The sequence below is a fragment of the Dromiciops gliroides genome, chromosome 5 (assembly GCF_019393635.1).
Source record: "Dromiciops gliroides isolate mDroGli1 chromosome 5, mDroGli1.pri, whole genome shotgun sequence".
Classification (NCBI taxonomy): Eukaryota; Metazoa; Chordata; class Mammalia; order Microbiotheria; family Microbiotheriidae; genus Dromiciops; species Dromiciops gliroides.
The window spans coordinates 239,747,345-239,771,945 of NC_057865.1; the positions used below are offsets into that span (position 1 = coordinate 239,747,345).

Sequence of the window (24,601 nt, forward strand, 5' to 3'; positions counted from 1 at the left end):
GGGGAAAAGAAGGAGGGGGGGCAGAGAGAGAGAAGGTCAGCCTCGGCGCCCCGCCCAGTGCCGCCCCGCCCCTGCTGCCTCGTTTCCCTTCTCCCTCCCCTCGCCGGCCCCGCCCCCTCCCGTGCTCCACGCCCGCCCTCTCCGCCAGCGGAAGGAACCGAAAGCGAGGCTGAACGCCTGACGTCAAGGCGACCCAGCCAAACCTCGCCCAGAGTCAGGCGTGGAACGAGCCGGAGCGGCGGCAGAGGAGGAAGAGGAGGAGGAGGGAGGCGGCGGCAGCAGCCCGGCGACCCACCCGCCTTGGCGGCCGGAGAGCGGACACGGAGACGCCGAGAGAGAGCCCGGCTCTGCGGAGGGAGCCCTCCGGGGGACTCGGTGGCAGCGCCCTGAGTGAGTGGGGGGCCGGCGCCGGGGCGGGGAGGAGGAAGAGGAGAAGGAGGAGGAGGAGGCCCGGGCGGGGCGCGGACGGGAGACGGACGGGGCAGCGGGAGCCCGGGGCCGGGGCGGGACGTGCAGGTGGCGAGGCCGGCCGGGCCGGGGTGCCCCCGCGGCCGCCCCCTGCGGAGCCGGGGAGGGACGAGGCGCCGCCGCCGCCGGGGAGCAGCGCGCTCCTCTCTGCGGAAGGGGTCAAATGTCTGAAACATGGCGGAGGAAGTGCGAGCCTGAGGACCCCCCCTTGCACACTCACTCACACGCACACCCGCACGCGCTCACACTCCTGCCCGCCTCCGGCAGGCGCGGGCCGGGCGTGCACCGTGTGTCCGCCTCTCCGCACCCCGCGCCCGGCCGCCCCCTCCCCGGAGCCCCGGCCCTCCCCCCCCTCCCGCAGCCGGGGGTCCCCTCGGCCCCCGCCCCGGGCTGTGGGTGGAAGTTGGAGAGCGGAAACGAGAAAAGTTGTCCTTGGACCGGACGGACCGTCCCCGAATCCGGGGGTGGGGGCGGGAGGGGGCCGGGAAGGTTGGGGGGAAACCACTCCCCGGGCCCCCTCCCCCGGGGCAGCGAGGCTGACAGGGTAGGGGTGGGGTGGGGGGAAGTTTGCTCGCGCCGGGGCTGCTGGAGTCGCGTTTGTTTCGGGAAGTGGTAGGAGGAAGGCGGCCGAGCGAGCCCCACCTAGTCCGGCTGCACCCGCAGCACCGACAGAGCAGACGCTGGAGTCGGGGGCCAGGAAGCGCCCTCCTGGGGGGCCTGCCCGCGGGCGGAGACCACCCCGCCCCCGCCCCGGCCCGCCCTCCCGGGGTCAAGCCCGGTCAGACCCGAGCCCCGGAAGCGCCCGGGAAGGCCGGAGCAGCCCCTGCCCTCGAGGAGCGCGCAGTCTAGGGGGAGGCACTGGCCGAAGGACTGGGATTCTCCCAACCTTGCTGGAGGGGATTTAAACCTGCCCCGGCGAAGCTGGCCCACCCTTTTCCCCTGGATATCCTTTGGGGAAAGTACCATACTCGGAAGTCAACGTTTATCAAGTACCTACTATGTGCCAGGCTCTGGCGATGCCCAGAAAACCAATTGCTGCCCTCCAGCAGGATGCAATAAACTATGGTAATTCCTAGACTTGAAGTAGGTTACTTAAAACTGCCCCAGCAGAGCTGGCCCACTTTCTCTCTTCCCCTACCCCCTTTTCCTGGATATCCTTTGAGGAAAATACTATACACATAAGTCAACATTTATCAAGTACCTACTATGTGTCAGGTCCTGGAAAAGCTCACAAAACCAATTCCTGCCCTCCAGCAGTTCGCAGTCTAATGAGTATGCAATAAACTACGATAATTCTTAGGCTTGACTTAGGTTACTTAAAACTGCTCAAGCAGAGCTGGCCCACTTTTTTTTTTTTCCTAGATATCATTTGGGAAAAGTGCTGCACTCAAATCAACTAGGATTTATTAAGCATCTGCTGTGTATCAGGCCTTGTTTTAGGTGCTACGGTTTAGGTACTAAGAAAAGCAATTCCTGCCCTCTACAAGACCACAGTCTAAAGGGGATGTAATAAACTATGTTTTTTAAGACCTGGAGGGAGTTTTTTTAACCCATTGCTTGGGGGGGGGGGGGAGAGAAGATTACTGCACTCTGAAGTCAAGTCAACCAGCATTTATTAAGTACCTATGTACCAGGCCCTCTGCTAGGTGCTGGGAATATTAAAACCAATTCCTGCCCTCGAGGACCTCGAAATATTATGGAATGCAATGAACTGTTATTCTTCAAAGCCTCAACATAGGTGTGTTTTTTAATCCACCATTCCTCCCACCTCACCAAGTGCTGCTCTTTATATCAGGGAAGTTTTCAGGTTTGGGGGGACCCATCACCATGTTTTCATATAGGTAAGCTCCATATAGGTGGGGATTGTTATTTTTCTTTTTTCTTTTTCTTGTCTGTCTGTCTGTGTATCCACAGTGCCTGGCACCTCGTAGGCTTAATAGTCGTTGATTGATAGATTTAGCTTAGTACTTTTTCTTTGCCTTTAGATAAACATTGCCATTTTGTCAAAAGTTTGATGTCCAAAGTGCCTTTCAATTAAGCCATTTTTGTTTTAAGTGCGTATATGCATATAAGTATGGCTTTGTAAATGTCCTCACTGTAAGTGGGACCCCCCTTACCCACTTGGTACCTATTTGTAGCTACCATACTTAGTACCTATAAAGTATATAGAATTTCATGCAAATCATCCTAGCAAGAAATGATGCACAGGGGCAGCTAGGTGGCGCAGTGGATAGAGCACCAGCCCTGGATTCAGGAGGACCTGAGTTCAAATCCGGCCTCAGACCCTTGACACTTACTAGTTGTGTGACCCTGGGCAAGTCACTTAACCCCAATTGCCTCACAAAAAAAACAAACCAAAAAAAAAATGATGCACAAAAGAAAAGGTAGGCCTTTTACCCCCAACTTAATATCTCTAAGCTGACTCAAGGATTTTCCCTTGAATGTTATTTTGATAGTCAAACTTCAGATCTGGAACAGACCTTGGAGATTTTATCTCATACAAACTCCTCATTTTCCAGATAAGGAAAAGATACCTCTGAGTAAAGTGACTTATTCAAGGTCATACATTGAGTGCCTGACTTACAGTACTGTCTTTTTGTTTCTCCACAGTACCAAAAAGGACAAAATGACAAATTCTATCTGACAGGAATGATCTTTGTAGGCTTGTAGGGTGGGGGATTGAAAGGTTGGCCACATATAAATTAGAGAGATCTTGTCAGGGAAAGCCTGGATAAGAGCCTTGAAACCCAGAAATACACTGTTTGGTCTTGATGTATCAAATTGGGTGGCCCTGCAGAGACAGAGGTGACTGACATAAATGAAATTGTACATAGTGATCAGGGCTGAATTTATGATTTTACAATTTCATTGATACAGAAAATTCCTGGAGGAGGAAATGGCCTTTATTTATTTGAGTTTGCACTTTTTCTTCAGCATATGTCTTAGTTGTCTAGAGTATTGAGTGATTTAGGGACTTGCCCAGGGTTAACTGGTCAGATAGGTGACTGACTCCGGTCAGTCTTCTTTCTCCTTGGCTGTCTCTTCTTCAGATGGGGAATGAAAGTAGCTTCAGCATTCGATTCTGGGATAACTGCTAGTGATGAAGACTTGGTTGCAAAATCTCCTGCCTTTGTTTAAAGTGCTTTAAATTTTCAAAATGCTTTCCATCTACATTTTTATTTTATTCTTAAAATAACACTGCAGAATCGGTGCCAAGTAACCTACTAGAGGAATTGTGATAGAAAGAGTCAGAACAGCAAAAAAACCTGAGCCATATACTTGAGGCTCTAACAGCCATAGCCAATGTAAAGATTCATAATGTAGCAACTAGTATCTGTTTAATTCTTATTCTTAGTCTCTGGTAAAACCTTAAAATTGATGAGATTGAATAGAAAACTAATGTTCAGTTCTGCCTTCTCATTTGGTTTTAATTCCAATCTTTAAAAATTTAGTTTTGACCAATAAAAAAATTACAAATGTGGGGGCAGCTAGGTAATGCAGTGAATAGAACCACTGGCCCTGGATTCAGGAGGAGCTGAGTTCAAATCTAGCCTCAGACACTTGACACTTACTAGCTGTGTGACCCTGGGCAAGTCACTTAACCCCCACTGCCCTGCAAAAAACAAACCAACCAAACAAAAAGTTACAAATGAACTTTTAGCAAAGGTAGAAAAGCACCTATTGATTTGTTTATGGATTGTGTTTTTTCTTCATGACAGTTATGTTTCTGTTTGTATTAATAATAACAAAGGTGGTTCTCCCTTATGCTTACCATCCTTCCACCCATACTTTCCACCCTCAACCTCTAAGTTATTGTACTCTAGATTTTAGTGCCACTGGAAATAGCTTGATACTTATAACCAAAGCATTCAAAGACCAATCTTGAGTCATTTGTGATTGTGCTTTGGAATTTTTCTGTAACGTATATTGGTGATTTTGGGACAGAGGACTGGCCTGCTTGCATCCCTAACCAAAGAGGTTTAATTAGTGAAGGAGCGAAAGAATCTGATTATAAGCTGACACAGTTCATGATTTGTGTCACAACTTAAATGGCCATGGGGATTAGTGGGGATGAGAGATATTACCTCCTAGTCAAACATGTTGAGTTTCCCAGGCCAGCTAGTTTACTAGTTAAAAGTGCAAGTCTGGGAATTGATTCTTTCAAAGGTCAGTGTAACATCAGATAGATCTGAGTATAACCAGCTATAATAATGAGTAATCGGTATAACCATCTACAAATACATAAATTAGTTATTTTATCACGTTTCTGAACTACATTGTCTGGGACAGTATTGATAAATAGTAATTTACCATTTCAGAACTTAGGTTTGTGAAAGAAAAAGAATCTTTAGGCTCAGTTGGATTTATGACACCAAGCTAAATACAAAAGCCAAGGTCTAATTGCTTCAAAGATTAGACTCTATTATGGCATCCTGAGATATTAAGAGTTAGAAGAGGGGCAGCTAGGTGGCACAGTGGATAAAGCACTGGCCCTGGATTCAGGAGGACCTGAGTTCAAATCCAGCCTCAGACACTTGACACTTAATAGCTGTGTGATCCTGGGCAAGTCACTTAAGCCTCATTGTTTGGGGGGGAGGGGGCGGAGATTTAAAAGACATGACAAGTTCATCTAATTCAACCCCTCTCATTTTATAGATGAGGAAACGTAGGCAAGATAACTGATTGGGACTTGGGCAAAGTAGGTAACCAGCAAAGAGAAATGGCTAGTATTCCAACCCTAGTCCCCTGACTCCAAAGCCATTATACTTTCCACAGTCATGCTGCCCCCTTCCTTTTGAGTTATATTGAACTGCTTACTATATGATAGGCCAAGACTCTTTGATCTGAGATTTTGGGAATTTTTTATGAAGTCTTTTGTGGAGAGAAGTTTGTGTGAAATCAATGGAATACTCTAAAATCTCTTTATACGCTTCCTAGATGACCACTACTAAGTAATCTTAATGCACTGCTTCAGTACTGTCACTTTTCTGTTCAAAAATCTTCAGTAGTGGGTCCTTAGTGACTTTCTGAATGTAGTATAAATGGCAGTCTGATCATTAAGGCCTCTCATCTTGCTTGATCCAACCTATCCAGTTTATATTCTAGCCAATTATACTCTTCTCTAACCTTTTAACCCTATTATTGCCTCTCTCTCAAATTCTTTTTTGGAGATGCTCCCTTCCTTCAAGGCCCAACCACTCCATAACATCTCCTTCTTGAAGATTTCCCTAGGAAACCCTCCTCTGCTACAGATTGTTCACAGTATTTTGCCTGGACTTAATGTACGTACTTACCTAACTCTTCCTTATAGCAAAACTATTTGTTTATTTGTGCTTCCTCTGTTAGATTGAAAGCTCCTTAGTCAAGATAGAGTCATGCCTTATCTTACATTCCCAGCACCTAGCATGATGCTTCGTATGTGTTGGGCACTTAATAAACCATTTGAATTGAATTTCATTTATTCTCAAATTTCCAGTCACTAAAATATTACTCTTGGTATCTAGTTATCATGAAGGTCAGACATGTACTATGTGATTTATTTCTACAGCAGCTTGTAAAATATTTTCAGTTGCTTAATATTACTGGAGGGTTTCCATTTAAAAAAAAACTTCTAGTGAACGATAACTGGATTAGCTAGACAAAAGGGAAATGTAAATATTAGGCTTTTTAGTGAAATGATTTTATAAAAATTATTTTCATATCTAAAAATATGTTCAATATTAATTTGGTACAGAAAATTCCCATGGGTTTTATGTTATAGAAAGGCACTATTCTAGAGTAGAACTACATTTGACTTTTAAAAATTCTCTTTGATCGTGTGCATCCTATATTTTTTTAGCTCTTAGAAATATGTTTATCTCAAAATTAATAAAGTTAAATTTCCTCTTTAGTGTTGAGTGATGGTTTAATAACAGTATTCTATATTGAACTTAAAATTAAAGTTCTTGCAGGTCTCTTACCTTATGCTTCAATACTGTCATCTAGGGGCAGCTAGATGGCGCAGTGGATAGCGCACCAGCCCTGGAGTCAGGAGTACCTGAGTTCAAATGCGGCCTCAGATACTTAACACTAGCTGCGTGACCCTGGGCAAGTCACTTAACCCCAATTGCCTCACTAAAAAAGCAAAAACAAACAAAAAATACTGTCATCTAAAGTAAGCAAGTTAATAAATCACTAAAATCAAATTAATTTCTGGTAAACTTCAAGCCTATGCATTGTTGAACAGTTAGATTTGTTTTAAAAAAATTTTTTTTTTAAGAATGCTTTTGACTTGGCACATAGACTGCACATGTTGAGGGGGGAGAAAGATGTCCACCATTATCAAATGTATTCAGTGAATTTTGCTCAATCAAAAACATTAAGTTGTGTAATCTCTACTTTTTTACAGAGGTCTTTGGGGCATATTTTAAAGTGACTTTTTTTTTTCTTTATTAAGATGAGGAAACTCATTTACATCTCCAGACTTATACCCAAAAATGTTTTTAGTTTTAGTGACATAGATATATTAGTATATTTAAAAAAAATAAAACTTCTAAAAGTCAACTAAATTCTAGCTTGATGGAAAGTCAGGATTGCTTCTTTATCTTCTAATCTCTCTGGTATTGTACTTAGCACAGAGACATAATTTTTGTTGAATTAAACCATTTTTAAAACCTTATCAAGAAGGGGGCAGCTATGTGATGCAGTGGATAGAGCACCAGCCCTGGAGTCAGGAGGACCTGAGTTCAAATTTGGCCCCAGACACTTAACACTTACTAGCTGTGTGACCCTGGGCAAGTCACTTAACCCCAAATGCCTTACCAAAAAGGAAAAAAAAAACCTTACCAAGAATATCATTAACTTTTGGGAGACTAAGCAGTGAATTCTTGGGTTTCTCTTTATAATTTTTGATTAAAATTGATCCACAGAAGGGGGCAGCTAGGTGGCACAGTGGATAAAGCACCGGCCCTGGATTCAGGAAGACCTGAGTTCAATTCCGGCCTCAGACACTTGACGCTAGCTGTGTGACCCTCATTGCCCCACGCCAAAAAAAAAAAAAAATTGATCCACAGAGACTTCCTTGATATAGAACCTTTGGTACCTGCAAAATAAGGTACAAAAATCACGGGTATAACATTTTTTCCATTAAATAAATTTCTACTTTGAATTATTTATGAAGTTAGAACTCAATAATTCAATGATGTTGCACTTTTGGGGACAAAGGATGCTTAAGCTTTACAAAGTACAGACCCTGTTATCCTGAGGTTGTAATTTGCCCAGTCATATTGCTGACATAAAGGATTTGAACCCAGGTTTCCTGGGTTCCTATGCTGTTTTCTCTTCTTATACTAAGCTACCACTCCAAAGGCAAATAGTTTTGCAGTTATATTTTGTTTTTGTTTTTTGGTTTGTTTGTTTTTTTTTTGTGGGGCAATGAGGGTTAAGTGACTTGCCCAGGGTCACACAGCTAGTAAGTGTAAAGTGTCTGAGGCCGGATTTGAACTCAGGTACTCCTGAATCCAGGGCCGGTGCTTTATCCACTGCGCCATCCAGCTGCCCCGTTTGCAGTTATATTTTTATTAACCCTTTCTTTGATTAGAAGACAGCATGGAGTGGGGCACTAGACTTAAAGTAAGGAAGTCTATGTTAAAATTCCACTTGACACTGTGTTGCAGTGGGCTCTGAACCTCAGTTTTCTCATCTGTAAAATGGGAGTCATAATAGTTGTACTTACCTCAAGGTGTTTTTGTGAGGCTGAAATGAGATAATAATATAGAGCAATTTGAAAACACTTTATCAAAATCAGTTATTCTGATTTGCAACTGTTGGAAGTGGGCACTATTTCAGAATATCCCTTGACTACTATAGTGGTAGAGAGTGAGGTGGATATGGGTGTCTTATCAAGCATCTACTACTGCGTGCCAAAACTGCCAGGGATACACAAACAAAAAAAATCCTCTATCTTTAGAGTTTGTTCTCTCAGGAGACAGGAACACATACATGTAATAAATAGAATAATTTTCAGGGTGTTAGACAGGAAGGAATAGAAGCTGGGGCAATCAGGGAAGATCCCAGTTGTGAGAGGGAAGGGAGATAGTACTTGATCTGGGCTTTGAGGGAAGCAAGGGATTCTAAAGGGTAGAGGTAAGAACAGAGTGCATCCCAGACGTGGGGGCAGCTTATGAAAAGAAAGGCATGAGACAGGAGATAGGGGATATCATGGGTGAAGAACTGCAGGATGTCTAGTCTTACAGGTTCCAAGAGTTCATGAAGGAGAGGATTGTTTATCTACATAATAAGCCTGAGAAGGTAGATTAGAACCATTTCACGAAGGATTTTAAATCCTAAATAAGATACTGTATTTGTCTTTGAGTTAGGAGGGGGAGACCCTGTAACTCACAGAACAAAGTCACATGGACCCATCTTTACTTAGGACAATGGCTTTGGTAACCATATGGAGTTTGGATTTGAAAGGCAAGAGACTTAAGGCAGAGAAATCAAAAGATTATGCAATAATTATGGCGAGGGATGATAAGGATCTCTGCACTAGGGTGGTGGCTGGAATGATGGAGAAAAGAGGATGGAATTAGAATCAATAATTGGCCACAGATTGAGTATGGAGGATTAGGAGGAGTCAAGGGGGACTCCAAGGTTGTAATCCTAGTAAGTGATTAAGGACGATGGTAACCTCCACAGATATGGGGACATTTGAAAGAGGGATGGGTTTGGAAAGAAAGAATAAGTTGTGTTTTGGACATTCTGGGTTTGAGATGCCTATGGGATATCTAATTGGTTCATTAGCAGTTTATAATATGAAACTGGAGCTGGGTATGTAGATTTGGGGAAGTGGCTATATAGATCTGATAGAGCATGTTGAGCAGTTTTTTGGTGTAGACCTGTGACTTCATATGTGTAGAAAACTCCCTTGTCCAACAGAGGTCTACATATGGTTGGCAGTTCATACTCTAGCTCTCTGGGTCACTAAAACAACTAATGATTTGTCTAAAGTCACAGCCAATTAAGTGTCAGGGGTGGGATTTGAACCCAGGTCTTCCATGTGTGTGTCTGTCTCTGGAAAGGAGGATGAAGGTGAATGGGAATGACAAAGCTGAAAACTGAGACCTATTTTCAGATTTCAAGGTTATAACCAAAATTGCTTATGCAAAATTTGTGTTTATCCCAGCCTCTTATTCTGAGTTTTTCTCCCATCTTCCTATCCAGGTACTCTCACTTTCTTTCATGTTTTTGTTTCGTGTTGCTGCCCAAAGTCATCCTTTCTCTGAAGCAAACACATCGATGGTGGTCTTTTTAATATACTGGCTTCAAAATATATTTTTATGTCTTTTTTGGTTTTGTATCAGTTGTTTTTAGGTATGCCTTTCTCCCCCCATCTTTATTTTTAGCATTTATTTGTTTCTCCCTCCTCATTGAAAAAAAAAAAAACCCTCATAACAAATATGCATAGTCCAGTAAAGCAAATTCCCACATTGGCTATGTATTTCCTTCTGTGTTTTAAGTCTCTCATCTCTGCTAGCATAACTTTGGTATTGTGCTTCATCTTCTCTGGCTTCTTGGCTTATCATTGCACAGTTAAATTGTTTTACTTTATATAATCTTACTGTATAAATTGGGCTACTGGTTCTGTTCATTCACTTTGCAGTTAGTTCAGAGAGGTTTTTCCAGTTTCCTCTGAAACTGTTCATTTTGCCATTTCTTATGGCATAATATTGTTATATTCTTAAATTATAATCTGCCCATTCTCCAACAAGTGGGCATTGATTTAGTTTTATTTTTGGCTACTATGAAAAGAGTTGCTGTAAGTTTTTTGGTGTTTTTTTTTTTAACTTATGTGTCTCAGCATTGAAAAGGCCTTTATGACAAAAATAGCTAAGAAAAAACAGCCAATATAATGACCTATACAATTACCTTGACTAACTGAATGCAGCACTCTACCCCATAATTCCCACACATCTGTTTACAGGAACCAAGATTGGGCATTATGATTGCTTAACTTTGACTTTCTTTTTTAATATTCTTTTTGTTAACATTATTAAAATCATGTGTATTCTCCTGGTTCTGTTTGTTTACATCAATTCAAATAAGTCTCATATCTTTCTCAGCAATACTCATTTATTATTTCTTAGGAGAAAACAATATCTCACTAAAGTCACATACTAGTTTTATCTATCCTTTAGTTTATGGTTACCTACTAAGGGCAGGAACTACCTTTTGCCTCTTTTTGTATCCCCAGCACTTAGCACAGTGCCTGCCACATAGTCATATGGTATGCACTAAATAAATGGTTATTGACTCACTGCTTCCACAAAAAGAAGTGCTTTGAATCTTTTGGTTACATAGGTCTTTACTTCTTTGGCCCCCTTGGGATATGTGCCCAGTACGGAGTTAACTGGTACCTACTAAAGTCCTGTCCTGGTAATTTGTCATGCTTTGGAGATGAACCTGCATTCTTCAAGGCTGTGCAGGGCATAGTACAAGCCTAGACAGGCCGTACCAAGCCTTTGAGTACCAGCAGATGATGGAGTCTGTTTTTGTCATCTAAGGAGTGTGCAACGGTTGAACGCTAAATTAGCTAGAGGGTGATGGACTTTTCAGCAACAAGGACTCTCAAAAATTATTAAATTGTATAGGGATTGTGATCTTTGCCAGCAAAAGAACAAAATCATAGATCCTTGAAATGTTTTTAAGCTAGAGAGACTTCTAGTAGTGGTGCCTTATGAATTTTATCTTCATATTTTTTGCCATCAGTCCTCCTCTCTACTCCCAGCCAAACACCTTAATCCAAGCCCTCGTTGCCTTTCCCCTGTACTGTTGCAACAGCATTCTAAATTAACTTCCCTACACCCAGCCCTCTTCTCTTTACAATCAATCTTCCACACAGGAGACAGATTGATCTTAAAGCAACAATTTATTGTCCCCCTGCTTAAGAAGCTTCATCAGCACATGCTGCTTCAGAAAATTTAAACAATAGACATAAAATGCTGTATTTGTCAGCACAGTGACAGAGCCAGCCTCAGTCAAAAAGATCTGCATTCAAAGCCCACTTCTGATGTCTACTGACCGTAACCCTAATGTTTTTAAAATAAAGTGTAAACTCCTGGTGATTGTTTCAAAACCATCTGTCTAGTTCCAGCCTTTCTAGACTGACTACATGGTACTTCCTTTCTTTAGGTCCAGCCAAACCAGCCTGCTTGCTGTTTGCTATACCCATCATTCCATCCCCTGACTTTGTGCCACAGCCCATGCCTAGGATTATCTTTCTTCACCCCCTACCTCTTGGAAATTCCTCATTCTGTGCAAGATGCCCAACTTGTTAGTACGTCCCTTCTCCTTACTTGGAGCGGGGGATGTCCCCTTGCTATCAGAGCACCTGCCCCTTAAAGGCAGGGCTACTTTGTTTTTCTCTGTATCTTGACACTGAATTGAAAAGCCTATTTCCATTTTTTAATGAGATCTCTTCTGTGGAAGTATGCAGGCACATGCTAAAAGATAAGAGTAGATAACCTCTAACAAGCCTAGAATCACCACACCCATCTACAGTGCTTATATTACCTTAAATTCATAGGGTACTTCACTTTTCATACATGATCTCATTTCACCCTTATAAGAACCCTGTGAGAATGGTAGGGCTGGTGGTATCTCTCTTGTAAAGACTGGAAGCCCGGGAAGGTGAATTTACTTTTCCAGGAGCACACAGCTAAGAAGTTTTGAAGCTAGAAACAGAACTTAGGTCTCCTTACTCTTTCATCCTGTATTGTTTCTACTATACCACGTTTCCTGATTTTTACAAGCAACTTTATAAAGATTCAGTAAAAATCATTTCTTGGGTAGAGACCATAGGTTGGTACATTTGAACAATTATGGGGAGGTGGGCATTGAGCATCTGCACACTCCCTTGATGTGTCTGCTTAGACATTTAACTAAGCTCCTACCAGGTGCCAAAAACTGTGCAGGACATTCATTGTGGAAACAAGGATAAAAATTAAGTAGTTCCTGCCTTCAATCTACCTGGCAGGAAACCATAGGAACACGAAGGAGGAGAGGGCAGATTGTGAGATGACAAGGTCAGAGGTAAAGATGGTTGTCTAGTCTTACCTCCCTCATTTTATAGAGGTGGAAACTGTCCCATACAAGTGAAATGATTTCTTCAAAATCACACAGGGCCATAACTGAGAGCCAAAACCCAATCAGGTCTTTTCACTGTCAAGTCCAAAAACACATTCTACTGCATCATGTTTCCACACAAAAAAGATACAAGGGTTTTTTTTAATGGGGGTAGGACAGTAGTAGCTAGGTGATAAAGTGTATAGAACACTAGATTTGGATTCAGGAACACTGAAGTTTAAATCTAGCCCCAGAAACTTAATAGCTGATCCTGGACAAGTCACATAACTGCTCTCTGCCTCAGTTTACTCATCTGCAAAATGGAGATTAATGCTAGCACCTACTTCTAAGTTGTGAGGACAAAATAAAATATTTGTAAAGCTCTCTGCAAACCTATGTTAATGTTATCAGTTGGAGGTGGAGTGATCAGGAAAGATTTCATGTAGCTCATGAATTGCCATGGATTATTACACAATCAACAAATAGTTATTAAGTCTCTAAGATTGGGCACTTTGCTAAGCTCTGGAGATACAAACACAAATATGAAATAGGTAATCTCTACTCAAGGATCTTACATTGTAACAGTGAAGATAGCATGTAATATATATGTGTATCTGTACATATCCAGAATGAATACAACGTGTGAAAGAAAAACTATGCTTTTAATTTTAGTCATTCTGTCAGAGATTTTATTAATGATACTTACATTTGTGCTTGAAGAGAAGTTCAGAGTTCCCTCTGCTAATTAGAATTTTCCCCAAACCAATTTTCACTTCTATTTTATAGTAATCATGAAACAAAGAGCAGAGTTCCACAGCAAAGTAAAACAAAGTAATAGTAAGGTCAGAATAGGTGCACTCTTAGAGAAATACCTTACTAAAAGTAATCACTATGTCTTTTAAGTGTTCTCTGTAATGCAAGTGTTCTTTGGCTATGGCCAGTGAACTTGTTTTTTAAACATTTTGATAACTATTTCAATATAATTGGTTTTCTTTGTAATATTATCATCTGATTTTATTTATTTAGAAACATTTTGAGGAAAAGACCATAGGCTCACCAGGTTAAGAGCACCTGCTCTAATTAGTAGAGTGTAAATATGGAATTTTTGTATTTTACTTCAGTTCATCAGATGTAGAAAGAAAAGTGGAATGAAGAAAACATCCCAGATGCTATAATAGTGTTGCCAGTGCCTTGCATATGTGGCAGATTATGTCGATGATGCTACAGAAAATGATACTGTGAGGAGACAAAAGCCCAGAGTTTCAAACATGCTTTAGTATTCAACTCTTCAATATCTGGGAAAGTAACCAGGAGACTCTGAAGATGAGTGAAAACTAAGATCAGGATGGTCCCATTAAAGGACAATTGGAACTTAAAAGTAATGTTTATTGGTGGGCTGGAAACTAGATTTTGATGCCTTCAGCCAAAGTTGTTAGAACATAGATAGTATGAATATAGGCAGAATTTTCCAATACAGCTACGACTCATCTAGAGAGTATGCCTCCTATTTTATCATACGTGGCAACTACTCTTCATCTCTCCTTTGTGTTCACACTGCATCTACATGACTGTAAACAGCAATAAGTCCACTAATTCCCTACCAACTCTGTCATTCCATGAGCACTTAGGAATTGATTAGGCTCTCTTGTGTGCTTGAGCTCTCCTATATATCATACTAGTGTTTGTGATGAGGATAAATTACAATTCTGCTTAGCTTTAATGTCTTTCTTTTTTTTTTTTTAAGTGAGGCAATTGGGGTTAAGTGACTTGCCCAGGGTCACACAGCCAGTAAGTGTTAAGTGTCTGAGGCTGGATTTGAACTCAGGTACTCCTGACTCCAGGGCCAGTGCTCTATCCACTGCGCCACCTAGCTGCCCCTTTAATGTCTTTCTTAGTGAAGATTATAGATCTTTTTTATCCCCCACCCAAAACACCACAACCCAAATAGGCTCTTTCATAGTTAGAACATAGTGTTCTGATTCATCAAGTAGAAGTACTTTTTTTTTTTTCTGTGAGCTTTTCAGGAATGGTCCTTGTTAGCTTCACTTTTTTAATTTTTGGCTGGTGATTTTCATGGTTTTTTGCACGTTAAGAATCTGATTACCAACTTGAAATGGATGAACTTTCTGCCACAAAAGTTGTGTTGGCCACAAAGTTAGTCACGGAGTAGTTTACCCACTACTATTAAATTATTTTCTTTGAAATTTGGTGATAATTATTTTATTACCCTTCCTTTAAAAAAAAATAATAATCCGTATTGGGGTATTCACAGGAAGTGCTTATAGAGAGCACAAGTCTCTTCTCTTAACTTACCAAATGGTCAAGACAGCATTAAAAACCTTTCCTGCTAGCTAGGACCTGCCAGAAGACTTTTAGAATCTACACCACAATGAGACATTACCCTACAGGTAATAACATGGATTCGACCTTGTATGAGAGGACAGAAAAGGAGTTTCTAGTCTAAACTGTATTCTGAGTAGGCAGGAAGAAGGAAGGGGTGTGGAGTACTTGAGAGACCAAGTGTGAAAATATTAACTTCACTGTAGAGCTTCAGTGGCTTTAAGTATTTTAGAAACCCACCCTTAAATGACATAATCCACTGGGGAGGGGAAGTTACTTTGGTCCTTCTCATATTAAATTATTTTGACGGAGCTCTGTTACATAGCATACTGAGGTCATACTTAAATGCAGAACACAAAAACTAATTACTAGGTTGCCATTGGCTGGCTAGGATTTCTGCTGCTTTGGTTGCCAGCTAAAAAACAAAAGGATAAAGCTAATTCTGCAGTAATAGGCTGACTAGAGGAGGGAAAGAGAAGAGAATACATGTTAAGAGATTGATTCCGCATTGATCAATGATCGTCAGTCATGTCTTAAATATGACATGTATATCTTAGTCTCATGTAGCATCTTTCCATGTCATCAAGACTATGTGGTTCTCCAGCGAAAGACTTAGCTCTTTCTCAGCAATACAGTGATCCAAGGCAATTCAAAAAGTCTTAGGATGGAAAATGCTTTCCACAGCCAGAAAAAGAACTATGGAGTCTGAATGCAGATCAAAGTACACTATTTTCACTTTATTTGTTATTTTTTTCTTTCTTGTGGTTTTCCCTTTTGTTCTGATTCTTCTTTTACAACATGACTAATACGGAAATATGTATAACAATTGTGTGTGTGTGTGTGTGTGAACTTCTATCTAATTGCTATATTGGGAGAGAGAAAAGTTCAGAACTCAAAATCTTACAAAAATGAATGTTGAAAACAATCTTTACATGTAATTGAAAAATAAAATATTACCAAGTAATAAAAGAATATGTGGTTCTCATGGGGCCACTTTTTATTTCAGAGATTGCAAATTAGGCACCTTCATGGCAACAAAGCAAAAGACTTGGTATGACCAGCTAAACTCACTTAGATGTCAGTATCTTAAAGTAAGTTCTTTTTATTCCTTTGTCAAATTTGTCTAGAGAGGCAGCTCGGCATCCTGGATAAAGAAGATCTGGGTTCAAGTTCTCCCCTGACACATACTAGATGGCGTGCTTCTCAGTGCTCTTGTCAGATCTTAAGACTAAGTTGCCAAGAAATTCCATGTTTATTCTCACTGTAGTGTTAAATCACAGGACCATTTCCCCCACACCAAATCAGCACATCTTTCTGTGTGGGGGACAAGTTGTTTGTACCCCATAGAAATGGGTATTTGGGAATATAGGGTGTCCCAAAAGTCTTAGTGTAGGTTTAAACATTAAAGCTTTGTGGTGTCATTTTCTGTATGATACAAGAGGATTTGTATTTATTAAATATTAAACCCTGAAACTTCACTAAGACTTTTGGGACATCCTGTAGAAACAAAGGATTGTGGACAAAGTGGGAATAAAAGACAGGTAATACTTGACTAAACTTAGGACTAGACAGTTCAGGCAAGTGGAAGAGCTGAAGCAAAAGTGCTGAGGCAGGGCAGCACACAAGGCTCAGATGGTCAAGCAACAGGTAATAAATCAGTAGTTGAGATGAGGCTGGAAAAGTACATTAAGCCTAGGTTTGTGGAGGTCTTTTGCCTTCTTCCTTGTCGTACTAACTTGTTTTCACAGGGAAAAGCCCAGATCTGAAGATTCTACCCTCCGGCAACTGGAATAGGCTCAGAACCTCACTCAGTACTAATTCAAGGAGGAATCCTGCCTAGACAGCTAGGAATATTTAGGGATGGAAAGCAACTATATATAAATCTCTTTTTTTAAGTCTTTGAAAAAACAGATGGTAATGGAGTAGAAATTTTTAATTTAGTATTTTAATTTTTAACTGGTTTTTATATGTTTTACAGCAGTGGTGACAGATAGAAAAGGGTGGTACTAAACTGTACATAAGAATCACTATGGACTGCATATTGACTTAGAAAACCACTTATTAATGTCTGTTTTATTGTGTTATTTTGTTCAGTGTTTCCCAGTTACCTATTTATCTGGTTCAGAGTGCACTCAGCCAGCATGCTGCATATTTGACATCTGTTTTAGAGTGGAAATCCAGTAAGTTTTAAATTATACAGTGAAGCTTGTAAGATTTAGAGCATTTAGCATTTCAAGAGTTGTCAATTCAGACATTTGGTTGATGACTTAATTTAAGAAGGGTTTAAAACTGGAGTTCAAATCAGCTCATGTGAAGGGTTTGGTTTTTTTTTTTTAAGTATTTAAAGGAATTAAGTTTTGTGGTGATGGTAGATCTTAGTGGACTGGTAGAATAATACTATGTCAGTACTAAAGAAGTTTGTGGTTTCATCAGTATAGGTACTCTCCATCTAATGCAAAGCATAAACCTCTAAATACTTGACCTGCGTGAGTTAGGGTGTGTGTGAACGTGTAAGTACACCTGCCTTTAAAATGTTAGAACATTTAATTTAGGAAGAAATTTTCTGGGGCTTATTTGCCTCTGCAGTAAATGCTTGTGTTTAGGTGAAGCAGGTAATGACAGGGACAAATGATCACACTTGTCTATTCCTTACCCTTTTGCTTCAAATTGTCAAACCAGGTCTGGACAGCTCATCAAGCCTTCATCCTTCACTTGTCCTAATTGCTCAGGAACTAATCTATTTGCATCAGAGAAGTTTGAGCCAAAGAGGTTTTTATGAGTTGCTTGACACGTTTCTAAAGTGTAGAATGGTGGTAAAATTCCTTACTACAGCAGCAAGAACATATTGACATTAATTGTTAATGAGTGTATGATTCTCCATCAATGATGGATTAAGTACAAACCAGTTGTTATTAAGTTTATAAAAATGCCTTTCTGAGTCAGGTTCTCAGTCTTTTGACTCAATATTCTTCACATCAGTTCTTTAATCCTTTGATATCAATTTATCACAGACCTTAGGATTTAGAATGGGAAGGGAGGGGCCTTAGAGTTCATCTAGTCCTGTCTCCTCATTTTAAATAAATAAGGAGTGAAATCCAGGAAAGGTTGTGATTTGCCCAAGGTCACACAAGTAGTAAATAGCAGAGCTGGAGCTTGAATCCAGGACCGAAATCCACATATTCATCTCTTACAGCACATTTTTCTTTTTACCCTGGACCTTTGATTTCATTGGTTTATAGAACTTCCAGAGAAGAAGCCGTGCCAATACAGGTTGACACATGATATTCAATACAGTCTTAGAGAGAACCTGAAGAATTTAGAGACTTCTCTAGGAACTGGAGGTTTAAGTGATTGACTTGGCCTGGGTCAAACAGCCAGCATATGTCCAATGTAGGACTTGAAGCCAAAGCTTCCTGACTCTGAAACCAATATCCATTAAGCCATGCTGCCTCTCTCTGCCACAGTATCATGTAATAATCTGAATTGACCATGAACTCTGCTTAAAGATCTTGAAAATTAAAAACTAGCTACATTGCTTTTCTCAGATGTCTGTGTGAATGTTTGGCATATAGCATGAACTACTACTGTTGCTGTGTTTATGATGACATCCCCAAATTGAAGGAGATTCAGGTGCCTTTCAAGTTTTTCCTTCTCCCCCGCCCCACTCCTCCCCCAACATCCATCTTGGCCAGCCTAAATAAAAGGATGTGGCCCTAGAATCTCACTCTCTTACTTTTAAAGTTCTTTGTTTAACTTTTTATTTCTTATTTCAGAGAAGATAACTGTATTCCTTTCTGAATTCTGCCACAGGTTGGAATTTCTACCGTGTTTTATTGTGATTTCTGTGAGGTTGATTTCATGAGTTCTCTTCTCTCCTGACAATATTTAACTGTGCAGTATAGATGCTTGGGTAGAGAAATGTTGGCAGTCTTTACTTTTGTTTATAAGAGCTTGTTTAATAGCTAAGGAGAATAGAGATTTTTGATTCTGAATTCTTAAACGTTTAATTTAAAACATGGCTGAGATTTCACTGAAATTCTGATTTCCCACATTCAAAACAGACCAGATCATAAATTATCTCTCTTATTTGGGCTGGATTTTTTAAAGACTTTTTTTTCCCCCCTTGGGGCAGCTAGGTGGTGCAGTGGATAGAGCACTGGCCCTGGAGTCAGGAGTACCTGAGTTCAAATCCGGCCTCAGACACTTAACACTTACTAGCTGTGTGACTCTGGGCAAGTCACTTAACCCCAATTGCTTCACTTTTAAAAAAAAAAAAAAAGACTTTTCTTAATGGGTTCTATCTGCAGAGTTAGTGTAGTTACTTACGCCTTGTTCTGTAATGTCTTTAGGTAACGTCAGTTACAGCATAGGGTTGACCAACATGCCTTTTTTGCTTGTGTACACTAGAAATATATAATACATTGAGTTTTTTCAGTCAAATCCAAAGTAAGTTTACATCACAAAACCAGAAGTAAGAAATATCTACAGTCTAGTCCTTCTGGATTTCTTTGTCAGTTATGTTTGGCAAATGTGTATCTATATGCTCCACTTTTGTGGTTCTATGATATGTCTACCTTGCAGGTGTGGGACATAACATAAAGTTTAATTTGATGGGGATGGAGGAATTTGGAAGATAATGGATCATTTCATTTGATTGCAGTAAATAATATTAAGCTTATTCCTGCTATTACTTCAGTATAACTCTTTGAAATATTTATACAAAGTTTTGTTTCTCATGACTGCATTTTTGCCTAGAAATAGCTATTTTAGTGAAGGTAAGGAATAGTTTGGCAACAGTTTGTTTTTTCCACCTAGTGGTATGATGATGGTGGTGGTGGTGGTGGTTAGAACATTTATATAGCACTTACTCTGTGCTAGGCACTATGCTAAGCACTTTTTGGTCCTTTACAACAGAGGTAGGTACTATTATTATCATTGTTTTATTAATGAGGAAACTTGGGCAAACAGGTTAAGTGACTTTCCCAGAGACACATAGCTAGTGTCTGAGTTAGAATTTGAACTCGGGTCTTTCTAACTCCAGGACCAGGACTCTATCCACTGCACCATATTCTTTTAGTCTTCCCAGCACTGTATTATTTTTCAGTTGTACATTTTTTCAAGAATTCCAAGTTAGGAAGAATTGATTAAGCTCTGGCTATGTGTCTTGCACTCTGCTGGGTACTGGGGAGACAAAATCAAGTGAAACGGTCCTTGCCTTCAAAGGATTCCCATTCAGTTGGTGTATACTTTATATGTCCTAAGTATACACAAAATAAATAGGAGGTAATTTGGGAGGGGCAAGCTGAGGGCACTGGCATCTGGAGCCAAGGTTGGAGGACCGACATTCAGAGGGTGGCATTTTGAAGGAAACACGGGAGAACCAGGATGCTGGTGTTTTCTAGTTAAGTTCTAATTGAGGATTGTATTTATCATGGAACTTAATTTTTATTTTTTATTTTTATTTTTTTGGTAATACTAATAAGCCAAATACAGTTCACTAAACTGAATTTTAAAGAACTAAGTACTGTTTACGGATAAGTGTCTAAACACCTGTGATCTTAAATAGCTGTGCAGAGCACCACATGCAATTGGTGTGAATACTCTTGATTTGTGTAAGGGGCTTGGGGTGGAGAAGTGAATTTTTTCCATAAAAAACAAACAAGGGCAGGCCAGGAGATCAGGCATAGTGTGCTTCCTCATCACACCACCTGTGCTAATGTACAGTTCATCACATAGTTCAATAAATACTGGGTAAGCTTTGGGAAAGTCTTGAACCTGACTCTGCTAGTGAGTTACTCTGCCACAGGATTTACACTTTACTTGGACACACGTCAGTAGACGTAGATGCACAGCATGATGGAACCAGTTTTCTTACACATATATTTACAGAAGAGAGAGGCTGTCCCTGAAAGCACGACCCGGCAGGTTAGCAGAGTCCGGAGCAGCTTCCTGAGTATGTAGCTCCTTGTTACAATCTGAGAAGAGAGGTGCAGGCGGTTGGTGAATGGCACATTTGAGCTAGCTTGTATCATACTCAATGAGCTCATAGATTATAACCCGCAGGAATCTTAAGGGAATCCAGTCTAACTAGAGAAGTTAAGGAATAAGTCATGAAGGCACTGACAAAGGTGGGATTTTAATTCAGGCTCTCTGACTCCAAATCTAAAGTACTTTTCATTGCATTCTCTCTTTACTATAATTAGCTTGTGCTTTCATGTTTAATATATCCATTAGTCTTAATGTGCTCCAGAGCTGTGAAATCATCCATTATAACTTAGAGAATCCAATGGTTGGGAGATTTTCCTTTAATAGTATATAATTGTTTTGAAGTAAAGCTGATAGCCACTAAAATCCTTACAAAATGTGTTTGTGAACACGTCAGGGTTGGAGATAAACTATTTTTGACGGTTGTCTAAAAATAGAAAAAATCCATCTAGGAATAAAGTTACTGTTACTACATGCTAATTTCAGTAATTTATATAAAACTGATTTAAGTAATTTACTCAACTCTAGTTTTCTTCCTTTTTGTAATAATTGTGATTAAATGTTGTCTTCATGGAGATTCTAGGATTTTTATAATAAATAGGTTTTGGGAGTCTGTCATAACTGAGTAAGGTTATTTCCCTGAAATGATACTATGTAAAGCAGTTTATAGCAGTCAACCAAAATTGCTCTCTCCGTGGACTTTTTATCGCTAAATCCAGTGTCCTTAACTTACTTAGTCTTCATTTTCTTGGACACTGTAGCACTTGACTCTGTTGTCCTTGTTAGGTTTTCACAACTCTACTCCGTCCTGATTCTTTTCCTGTTTAAGCCAGATTTGTTAGTTTTCTTTGAAGAATTGTCATTCATGCCCTGTCTCCTTATGTGGATGCACCATCTCTGTCCTTATCAATATATCCATTCCTAATGTCTGAACTTATGGTCCAAATTTCCTATAAGCATCTCAGACTCCAAAGCAGAACTTGGTATTTTTCCCAAAAAACTTGCCCCTCCCCCCCTTTGCCTTAACTCTTTTTGACATGGATATTTCCATTCTTCCAGCCAGTCTGTCTACTTCCCCTCATAGACTGCACGGCATCCTTGCTATTTTATTAATCCCCACACATTCTGTCTCCCATTTCTGTTCCCCACAAAAGTGTAGACTGCTCTACTTCCTCACTTCTCCCTCATGGAATCTCTTGCAGTGTCTTTTAAGAGGCCTTTCCCAATTACCTCATGTGGCAATTTTTCTCTCTCCCATCCTGTCCCACATCACTTCTCTGTGAACTTTTATAAACCTCGAGTAAAATAATGGTCCCTTGAGGGCAGAGATGGGCTCACTTTTATATTTGTAACATAAAATAATAAATAAAATAGTATCTCACGAGTACGTAAAGTTTTTATTTAGTAGCATTCTGCCCCTTCAAAATGGTGTGGCAGTGATTCTGGGTTCTCAAAGGATTGTCATGGCTGACAAGTTGCCCAAGACAGTCTTTAAATTTTGTGTTAGATTATAATCTACATTTTTGTAGGAAGTACTCATACCAGTGAAAGTACAAATCCTTGATTATCTTGTTTATCTGTTTGGTGTGGGGTTTTTTGTTTTTGTTTTTTTAAGAAGATATAGGGGCAGCTAGGTGGTGCAGTGGATAGAGCACCGGCCCTGGAGTCAGGAGGACCTGAGTTCAAATCCGGTCTCAGACACTTAACACTTAATAGCTGTGTGACCCTAGGCAAGTCACTTAACCCCAATTGCCTCACCAAAAAAAAAAAAAGAAGATAGACTTCTTACCTGGAACTAGAATGGACAATGGCAATTGTGTCTATTCTTCTCCCCCCCCCCCCAAAAAAAGATTTGAAATGAGAAATTTAGGGCCATGTTTTTCAAAAGTTAGAACAGAACAAGTCCAAACCATTTGGGGGGAAGTCATTGCAACAGATATCTCTGATAAAGGTCTGCTTTCCAAAATTATGTAGAGAATTGATATAAATAAAAAGAATAAGGTACATTTCTGAATTGATAAGTGGTAAAAGGATATGAACAGTTTTCAAAAGAAGAAATACATGCTTTTAACTATATGAAAGATTGCTCCAAATCACTGATAATAAGAAAATGCAATTTAAAATAGCTCTTGAATTTTATCTCTACCCATCTATTCTAGTTTCCTGGAGTCAAGTCTAAAAGGTTAGCTGGGCAATTTAGCTCTCCCACCCATCCTCAACATTTTTTTTAGCAAATGCTCTCCAAATGGATAGTTATTTAGAAATGTTAACTCTTTGCCACTAAAAAATTTAAAACAAAACAAAATGTATAGTTCCCATGTAGCAGTGTTTATGGAATGATAAGTTACAGCTAGCAGGATTTTGGAAGAGAAACAAACACAGTGAGTAAGAAAGTTACCCAAGCCCCCTTGGACTCTTCCAAATGATGGATACAGTCCTATGGGCTTGTAAAATTCTTGATCCTCCCCTGCCTTCTTTGTACTGACAGAAACACTGATATCTTCTTGAGGGTCACAGTATGAAATCTTGGCAGTAATGTTTTTCTGAAGTGAGCCCAACACTGCAAAGCTTGGAAGAAGCACAGACAAAAAATTGAAATGACCCCTGTTCTCATGCTTATGTTCTGTCCAGGGAGACAGTATGTATCTGTATATTCACATATATAAGTAGGACAACTTTTGGGACAGGACACTCAGAGTTTAGATCACCAAGATAAACACTTTAGAGAGAGAAGAGGACCTAAGACAGAGCTTCAGGGTACACCTAGAAGGGCTGTAATATGGATGATGAATCTGTAAAGGAGAGTTCATTCTCGTCAGGTAGTGGGAAGATCAGGAGGTTGGGGTCACAAAATCCCAGACAGGAGAGAGTATACAGGAAGAAAAGCAGTCATCAGTACCAGATAAAGCAAACTGGTTGAGGATGAGGAGGACTGAGAAATCCATCACATTTGACAGTTAAGCAGTCTGTAATATCTGGAGAGTTTCAGTTGGGTGATGAGGTCAGAAGCCAGATTTTGCAAAGGGCTAAGGTGTGACTGAGAGGAGAGGAAGTACACATAGTGTATGCAGAAAGGGTTGGGTTTGAGGTGGTTTGGTTTGAGTGAGAAAGGAAGTATAATAGGATCATATTCGATGGGGATGGTAGCCTTTGAAAGGTTTTTTTAAGGATAACAGTTACTTAGTCATAATTTGAAGGCATTAGGGAAGTAACCACTAGATGGGAAGAAAGAGATGATTATAAAGGCAGAAGTGGGGATGTGTTGGATCTGTCTTCTGGAGGAAACTAAAGGGAATAGAACCAAGGACACATGTAAAAAGGTGGACCTAAGCAAGAAGAAAAGGGTCAACTTATCAATTGAGGTGATGAGAAAGCCCACCAGTGAATTTTCTCTGTTAAATAAAAAGTAAGGTCTTTGACTGAGATTTGAAGAAGAAAAGCTGACTTCTCAGGATAAGTCAGAAGTTTCTCCTGTGAGACACAAAACCAGCGGTGACCAGAAAACAGGACAGACCTATCAAGGAATAGTTTGGCCAACTAGATATCAGGATGGACACACCTAAGAAGTAAGGGGAGAGAAAATTCTATAGCAGGAAAGTTAATTAAGGCATGGCTACTAAGAGACAGAACTCCAGAGGTCAGATCTATCATTCCAAAAGAAAAAATCTCCCTAACTCTCAGGAATCTTTCCCCACCCCACCCCCAA

General features: G+C 40.3%; 1 protein-coding gene across 1 annotated transcript in view; it reads left to right on the forward strand.

Moving 5' to 3' along the window:
• The first annotated feature begins 219 nt into the window (after positions 1-219).
• RAP1B (RAP1B, member of RAS oncogene family) overlaps positions 220-24,601 on the forward strand; it is a 53,163-nt gene continuing 28,781 nt past the window's right edge. The window contains exon 1 of the mRNA XM_043966964.1: positions 220-390. The gene's annotated coding sequence lies outside the window, so the exon portion shown is untranslated. The remainder of the gene's footprint in view (positions 391-24,601) is intronic.